Below are 8,781 nucleotides of genomic sequence, written 5' to 3'. Positions count from 1 at the left end.
TAGCACATAGACAGACATAGTATACTAGACATCGAAGTCATTAATATACATAACAACCCATAGTTGACAAAACACCTATATAATCTGGGATTCTTTTTTTTGACTTAGCGATTGATCATACAGCCGTTTCTCATCCCAAAACATGTTTTCCGCTTTCTCAGTTGATCTTGTACACCAAGTATAGAAGTGTTCTTTCAGGCTTGACTAGATTAGAAAATCTCCTGATTAGAATGTGCTACTGGTTCGTCTTTCGAATGCTAGTAACACCTGGTTATTGCCATTGGAGATGGCATTGCCTGAATCATCTTTAGAAAGATGGAATCACTGCAACAAATTCGAACGGAATACAAGAACTAACATCACAATATATTTGTCTGATGAGTTAACAATACAATATGAGTAAGCAATGTCCATTACAGGTAAACTGAAAAGTAATATCAGAAGGCAGAACAATAAGACAAATTGATGAGGTCACACCATGTCCAGGAAATCGGAATTGAAACTTTTACCCAACCGAAATCGGAGCTTCAAGACAGGCCATTTGCCAAGCAGCCAAGTAATAATGGGCAACAAAGCTACTAGAACACAGATTGCAATGGCCAACCAATGGAGACGTGGGGCCAGCACCGTGTATAAACCAGTTGAAAAGGCCGTAGTTGTTGCCACATACGCAAACCACATTAGCTTCTTAGTGAAGGATCTGTAATAAAGTAAGAACTCATAATCCCCCCACCTGGCTATGATGCATATGAAGGCCACAGCAAAAGAGGAAGACATCGCTAAGACATCAGAAATCAAGAATGCCTGAAAAGCAAACTTATTAGACATGATGGGAAGTCCCTCGCTTCCAGGATCGGGTGAATGCAGCGGCAAAGGTGATTGTCGCAATAAGAATCGCCACCAAAGAAGTGTTGCTTGTGTAGATTTGAGTTAGTGACTTTGCATCCTTCCTTGATGCGCTAGTCGCGTTTTGTTTGGCTTCCATTTGAAGATTATGTAGAGATGGAGCACCTTGTGGATATGCTTTTGACATACGCATGATCACTTCATTCTGCATGATTCCAAAGAAATAAGGTACAAATGAAGCTCATAGTACGAAAAATAAAGATGAGATGTTCTACTGTTTAGACAATAGTGTTATTCATAGTAGTTTATTTAGTTCAAAATTTGCAGCGAAAAACTATCACCATTTAAATTTAAATTGACCATGAAAATTCTTAGTGCCCAAGCTGTAGCAAAGCAGATACTTAATTTCAGTTAAGAAATATGCATACCAATAAACTTAAGAGTATTTTGTAGTGTGAAGCATCGGGTATATAAATATCGGATAAGGGATTCTATTTGAAAACTATTTGATTTTATTTTATATTTTAAAAAATCTTAAAAGAATGCTCAAATTTCAAAATTATAAGTAATGGGACTAGATTTTGTAATGTGGGTAATTAAACTGTAAGTTGCCACAGTAGATTTTGTAATTTGAAAAGTGAGAAAAGTAGTTTTGAACTGTCGCTAGTCGAGGTTATTTCAAGCGTATAATGTTTTGAACTATCAACAACTCATGTGCACTAAAAACTTGTAACCACATAGTTAAGTTCTAGTAATTATGTTATTAATGGTTTACAAAATATGTTAGAACAAATGAATTTCATGTTAACAATATTTTGAACTGTCAGAGGATAAAAGTTGCATGCTAATTAAAATTCTATTGCATTGTAGTAAAGTTGATCTAGTAATGGTGGCTGATCTAGCTAGTCAAGATGTTCGGACCCACCTCATTGAATGTTATCATAAATATGCAGCTGGCAAATGTTTGATACATGTAAATATACCAGATGGAATACATCATTAAGGTCCTAATCTCCAACACATGCATGGGCACGATTTCATCCTCTCCTGGGACCATGTCCCACTGGGTATTTTCGTAGTTACTGCTTGTCTGCGTAAGCCAATAGCAGCCAACTATTCTGCTGCATCGGCTAAAAGTAGTTATTTATGCTGCATCATAGATGACTCTATGATTAGTTTGCTCTGTAGTAGGTTGAAGAGTTACATCAGAGTTAAATATTGTGCCTTCCATATTGCTCCGCATATAAGGTTCGGTCAAAATAAGCTTTACAATATTTGACCAACTATGTATGATAAAATATCAACATATATACAATATCAAATGTACATAATATGAGACTATATTGCATTAAGATTCTAATAATGTTGATTTGATTTTGTAGATATTGATATATTTTTCTCTACATGATTGGTCAAACTTTACAAAGTTTGACTTTGACCAAACCTTATATGCGGAATAATATGAAACAGAGGGAGTATGTCGCATAAGTACGTACCCAGTTTAAAGTCTTGGCATTCTGCATCAAACCCCACAGTTGCCAAGCTGCTGGAAAACCCTTGTTTTCCAGTATTGTTGCATCTATATCCTCGTGAGACAGTAAAGCAGCAACTATTCTAGGATTGCACTTATCGACTGCATAATGAAGAGCGGTTTTTCCATACTTGTTTTGCATGTTAACAACTTTGCGAAGTAGTGGTTCCTTCAGGACAAACTCAACGAACTCTGCATGATCAAACCATACACCTTGATGAAGCAATGTCATGTCATGTTCTGTGCAATAATAAGGAGCATCGGGACAGTGTTTCAGAAGTTCTTGTGCAGCAGCAACTTGACCTCGAAGTGCGGCATCAGTAAGGAGAGAATTGCCCAAGCTGTTTATTTCATACCCTAGAGTTGAATCATGCTCCAGCATTAATCGCAACATGTCAATCTTGCCATCAAGTACAGCCTGTCTTACTGGAGTGCTTGATACGTTGTCAGCTTCTCTTGCCAATTCAGGACGCTTCTCTATAATTATTTTAGCAATTTCTGAAAACAAATGAGTGTTAACAATAGTGAAAAATTGGATGTTCATGTAATTTGCACTCCGTATATCATATATCTCACCTCGATCACCATTTCTAACAGCAGCATGTAGACAATTGCAACCGTGATGTCCTCCCGAATAAGCACAATCAGGATTTTGCATTAGTTTCTCGTAAATGTACGTAAAACCTCTCATCACCGCGAAGAACATGGGTGACTCATTGCACTTGCTCACTGCTGCCGACAGTGCAGGCTCTGCTGTTACCAACTGCAGTGCAAGATCCTTGTGGCCGTTGCGAATAGCATGGTGCAGCGCATTATATCCATGCCTGTCTTGCTGTAAGATTACCTGCCTTAATGCTGGCTGACAGCAGCTTCTGAGGAGAGAGGAAGCCACCGAGACATGACCATTTGTCAGAGCAGCCATAAGTGGTGTCTCCCCTGCCAAGTTTACAGCGGCAAGGAGAGACTCTTCTAGTTCCAGAACATCCTTGCAGAAATCATTGTGGCCATGAATGGAGGATATGTGGAGGCAGTTGTTTCCTTGGGGAGTTTTTCCAAGAAAAATGTTTCGATCCTGTGAAGCCATGGCTCGCATTGACGTGGAATCACCAGATATGGCAGCTTTAAGGAGCCGTTTGTTCATTCCTCCCGATGAACTAGTTGTTGTTGCTGCCATCTATCTTCTCTTGTCTTCACTCCTAACAATTCCCAGTGGTTAGACTTGAACAATTCAAAGTGGTTATCCCGAATTAGCAATGCCCATCCCAAATATTTGTATACTAGATAATAAGCGCGCTTCGCCGTGCCGTCTGCAGCTCGTTCTTACATAGAGTGGCTACTATGATAAAATCATAGGCTTTTTGTATGTGTTATTACCATGCGCAACACATTTTCCTTTTGAACAAATCATATTCCTAATGCAGAAAAAGTATAACGCCCTTAATATTAAGCAAAATGGAACACTATATTCCTAAATTGCCTTAATGTTGGAATGTCAGATCGTAGATAAGCGAGTTCATGTTTGGGTCGTGTTAAAATATGGAATTCCACATTTAATAGAAAAATACTTTAAATTAATTACATACCAAGAGAGTTATGCTATTAAGAACAACAAAAATATCATGAGGGCACCATCCCTAATATTGCCAGTTCGTCTGTTTGTGTGCATGATGCATATATACCTTTAAGAACAGGGGGACAAATACATACTCTTTGTTTTTCTTTTTACTTGCATTATGGGTTTAGTCAAAATCAAACTTCATAAAGTTTGACCAAATATTTTTTTAAATAAATCAACATTGGCAATATCAAATCTATGGTATTATAATTATCATAAAGTATAATTCCATATTATTATATGCTTTTGGTATTAAGGATATTGCTATTTATTTCCTATATACTTTGGTCAAAATTTATGAAGTTTGACTTTCACTAACCCAGAACAAAGTAAAGAACGAAGGGATTATATGCATGCTCCGAAAAATCAGTGCTAACTTTAATAGGTATCAACACAACACATGGATCTGCACCAGAACATGTGAAATGTAAGAGATGTAAATTATGGTGTACACTGCCTGCCATCTGTTAGGCTTAAAATATTTCTTTATGGAAGGGTTCAAATGTTACATATATTGCGCCTTGGTGTATACCCTTGGGAAAAAGTTGCATGTCATAGAAGTCAGTATAAGCAAATTTCATTTCTCTTGTGTCATACAGAGTAAAGGCATAAAGATAAAACAATCGATTGAAAAAAGGTACTCGTCCTAGTGGAGCAACCGAGCAAGGCAATATAGAAACAAATAATATCACTCAAGATCTTTTGATGCTGAAGCACGATAAGAGCACATGTAAATATTCAGATATGCTGCATAGGGATTCAAAGAAAGTGATAAGGGCACATATAAATATTCAGATATGGTGCATAAGGATACCAACTAAGTGTATCATACTGAATTAGAAGAACATTGCCACAATCTAAAAAAATAGCCATTTAAGATTTTGCAATGTTGATCCAACTCTAGAACTAAATTACAAAGGATACCAACCAACCAGCTAGCTGTATACACCACACCAACGTCACTTTTTCCGTTATAAGAAAGTTAGTTGGTACAAAAACATTGCCCCAAGCATTCTCAGCAAGAGCCAGAGCTCAGAAGTTATACCTAGTAAGATAAATTGTTGAAGAGGATGATCCGCTCATTTACACGCATCATCTCTTTGAAACAAATACCCTGACATGATGATATTAACCACATAATTCTTGCATCCTAATCATAATTCTTGCGTACATCAACTTTGTCTTGAAAGCTTTGCAGGTGAATCCAAAGCCGAACATAAAATTCCACCACTGTGATATCGGTTGCTATTCTGATAAATAATTGTGCCATATCAACAAACAGAACAATAACAACAATGGTGTAGTAAATAGCAGCTATGATTGGAAATTTGCACCTTGTAAGTACACCCACTCAAATGAACAAAAGGGTTCCACACCACTGATAATATAAAGAATGTGGTGAAGTTTAAATAACTGACAGGAGGGGTACACTTATGCATTTCCCTCCAGGGAGCTTTGTTGCGCTGGTACTACAACAGTGATGAAGTATGACGGCATAATTCTCTGCATACATACAAAACTGCTTAGCTATGAACCCTTACATCATCAAACAAAATTTTATGGACATAGGCGCAATAAATCTACACATAAATCCATCCTCACATTAGCACAATATATTGCTAGCTGGTTTAAGGACAAAGAAAGTTACAGAGCTAACCAGGGGTAATTGAACATCCTGGGTCACCAAGATTCAGAGATAGATTTTGTGGACATAAATATTTGTAGCCATGATCTTTTGACAAATTGCATAAATCCATATATATGAGAACCTACTTATCCCATGCTCCGTAAAATAACACTGCATCTAGTAGTTGGCTAAGGAAGCAAAAAAAAAAAAACATAGGAAAGTTTATTCTTTGGTACTGTCTAGATTCTAAAATCTTTAAGAAACTGATCATATCATATTACTCCAATAATGCCACAACAAAGATACTTACAAATTATTTTTTCTGGCCAAACTTAACTGTACTCCCTCCATTCCAATGAATAAGGCGTCCTTGTTTTACGTGTTTTCTCGTTGAGCAAAAATTGCTCAAAATAAAGATTGTTAGTGTAAAATTGACATCATTAGAAAGTGTTTTTAATACGAATCTAACGGTACTAATTACATCTAATATAATTAAGATTTTGTTACCCATTTTTTCGTCAAAGTTCGTCTTGAAATGTGCGTGCGCCTTATTCATCGAAACGGAGGTAGTATATAGCATCAAATGTAATGGCGAGCTCATCCTACAATATCAGCCCATGTATACAGTAGAAACACGAATAAAAAAAGCTTTAACTATGAGGTATATATGCAATGTAAATAATTTTATTGCATAGATTTTGATAAGTGTGTAAGAATAGTAGATACATAGAGATAGATGTGAAGCAAGATTAATAGAATGTGATTTAGTATGAGCACGGCTTCATTAATAGAGTCTTTTCCACGAATTACAGTGAAAATCTGTATGAGTTAAGAAACACGTATCTGTTAATCGATAAACTGCACAATCCGAGCAAAGTTGAAAACCATTTCTGTGATGGAAAACAAATAAGTACCTAAATAAATGTCATTATGACACTTCAAATCTCTACTTGATCTGTCCTTGCATGATATTCGTATTTACCTGAATATAAACCAATAAGCCAAAATGATAAAGCCAATACCCATGTGAGAAACGAAGTTGATCCCATTTTGGTTTTCCAACAATAGTAGCAGCAACTGATGCAATTGCAATGAAACTATCTTTCCATTGACCTTACGGTACTACATATTGTTAAACAGGTTCAGCAACAGCATTATCATCAATTGAAAACTGAAAACGATATTATCTGCTATTCCTGACGATGTTTCTGAAAATAAAACATTTAAATAGGATGCATTCCTTTGTTTGTAGATGATATTGACTGCTGACTAAACAGTAACAAACTTGCAGCTCTTCCATGACCATTTAGAATCAACAAAATGAAGAAATGGTATGAGAGAAATAACATATCAGTTGAACTGCTTTCAACTTGATATTGAGTTTCATAATAACTCAGTTCTACGAATGCAGACCTTTGTTTCTAGATGATTTGAACCGCAGACAATAGTAGCAGAGTTCCAGCTCTTCCACGACCTTAGAATCTGCATAATAATTAATAAAACAAAAAAGATAAAAGTGACATAGCAGTTGAATTGCTTTGAACTTTAAACGCTTTAGGGTATCAGGGAACCAATAAAATGTCTGTTGCTCCTGGATGGACCCAACAATTGGGTACTTCTGGTGTCTAAAGGAAACAAATTCTGAATTGAACACGGCAAGACATCTTAATGGTTAGTGTCGTTTAAAAAAAACTTCTTGCTTGCAAGATATCTTAAAGCAACCATGGCATGAAGTTGTACGAAGCATATGTAATTGCTGAATAAGATCTAGACACACACATGGACTATACCATCTCTATACACACACAAAAAAATCATATGCAGGAGATAGCATTACAGTTTTACACATCTTGACATCCACTAAACTTCTAGTTAATTGGCGAATCCAATGGAACCTGGATATTTCTGACCCTTTTACTTCACCCAGAACCATTGTACCTTATCAGAAATTGTTGACCTATTTAATCTACCAGGTAAAACACATCTCGCCAAATAAGACAAAAAGGCCTGAAAAAAACAGTAGCGATGGAGCTATTGCAATCCGGTGCATGCAACAGTGCGATTCCTCCACTTTCAGAGTTGCAACAGCCATGACTCTACGTCAAACTAATCATTTTTCTTCCAAGAAAAAGAGCTTAGGATCGAATCCAAATCAAGAAGTGGACATACCTCCATGAAGATGGTGAGCTTGGGATCCCGATTGACCACCAGCCGTGCACCTGTAAACCAGCAATCAAATAGCAGAAATCGAAACTGAAATCGGGCCGAACTAATCATGCATGATCAACCCCTCACCTCGTACTATACCTTGTGTTTTTCTGAGTCCTCAAGCAGGATGCTGTACTTGGCTAGGCACATCTTCCCCTGCCAGTTCTGCAGAAGGATGGACCAGATCTGAGACCCTAAATCCATGGAAGAAAGAAATATTTAGCAGGACTCGGTTAGATGTGAAAGCTGATAGAATGGGGATTGCTGGATCAACTAAGCAAGTAGTTCACCCATGATCAATCACCAGACAAATCGAACCCTCAAGATCAATCAGCCAACAAAAATGGCTGGGGATCAGGAAGAGAGTAGGAATTAAGGCCCACGAAATTGGTGCTTACTGCTGTCCTCGTAAGAGCCATAGAAGCGGGAGAATGTTCGGATACAGCTCTCGCGGAATCATGTTGCGATGGCGGCCTCCGGGTCCTCTCGTGATGCCAGCCCACTGTCGCCATCTCCGCTGCCTCTGCGGCCAACTGCTCGCGGCCTTTCTCCGTGTTCGCGTCCCACAGCAGGCGCTGCTTCCTAGACCTTGCGGACTCGTGGTTCACCTCGCGGCCTTCCACTGCGTACGGTTCATCGCCGGAGCTTCAGGGATCTCCGCCCCCATCGACGCCGGCGTCGGAGAAGATGCGCAAAGGAAAGCGGGTGGCGGGCGGCAGGCGGCGGGCAGCGGCCGGTGGCCGGAAACCCTAGATGGTCTCAGAGCTCGGGAAGAAGAGAATAGCAAACAGGAGAGGAGTAAACCGTGAGGCTCCGTTTGGGGTGCCACCGTGCTAGTGCTCACCATCGACCAGGTCCCATTCGTTCGGGCAAAGCAGTGGCCCACACGCAGGTGCACGGAGCGCTCAGGCTCTGAGAATGCAGGGATCGCAACAGGATTATATGTTGTAAATA

General features: G+C 38.6%; 1 long non-coding RNA gene and 1 pseudogene across 1 annotated transcript; both read right to left on the bottom strand.

Moving 5' to 3' along the window:
• Positions 1–471: 471 nt before the first annotated feature.
• On the bottom strand, positions 472–3,556 carry LOC124668458 (annotated as a pseudogene).
• A 1,380-nt stretch (positions 3,557–4,936) lies between these two features.
• Positions 4,937–7,005, bottom strand: LOC124665313. The gene is made up of 2 exons (XR_006990542.1): positions 6,534–7,005; positions 4,937–5,495 (listed from the first exon to the last, which is right to left on the bottom strand). It is a non-coding gene; the product is annotated as an uncharacterized LOC124665313 (long non-coding RNA).
• Between the last annotated feature and the right edge of the window lie 1,776 nt (positions 7,006–8,781).

Source organism: Lolium rigidum, chromosome 6, assembly GCF_022539505.1.
Source record: "Lolium rigidum isolate FL_2022 chromosome 6, APGP_CSIRO_Lrig_0.1, whole genome shotgun sequence".
Taxonomy (NCBI): Eukaryota; Viridiplantae; Streptophyta; class Magnoliopsida; order Poales; family Poaceae; genus Lolium; species Lolium rigidum.
Note: the sequence above shows the minus strand (reverse complement) of the source record. Positions and strands in the feature narration are given on the sequence as shown.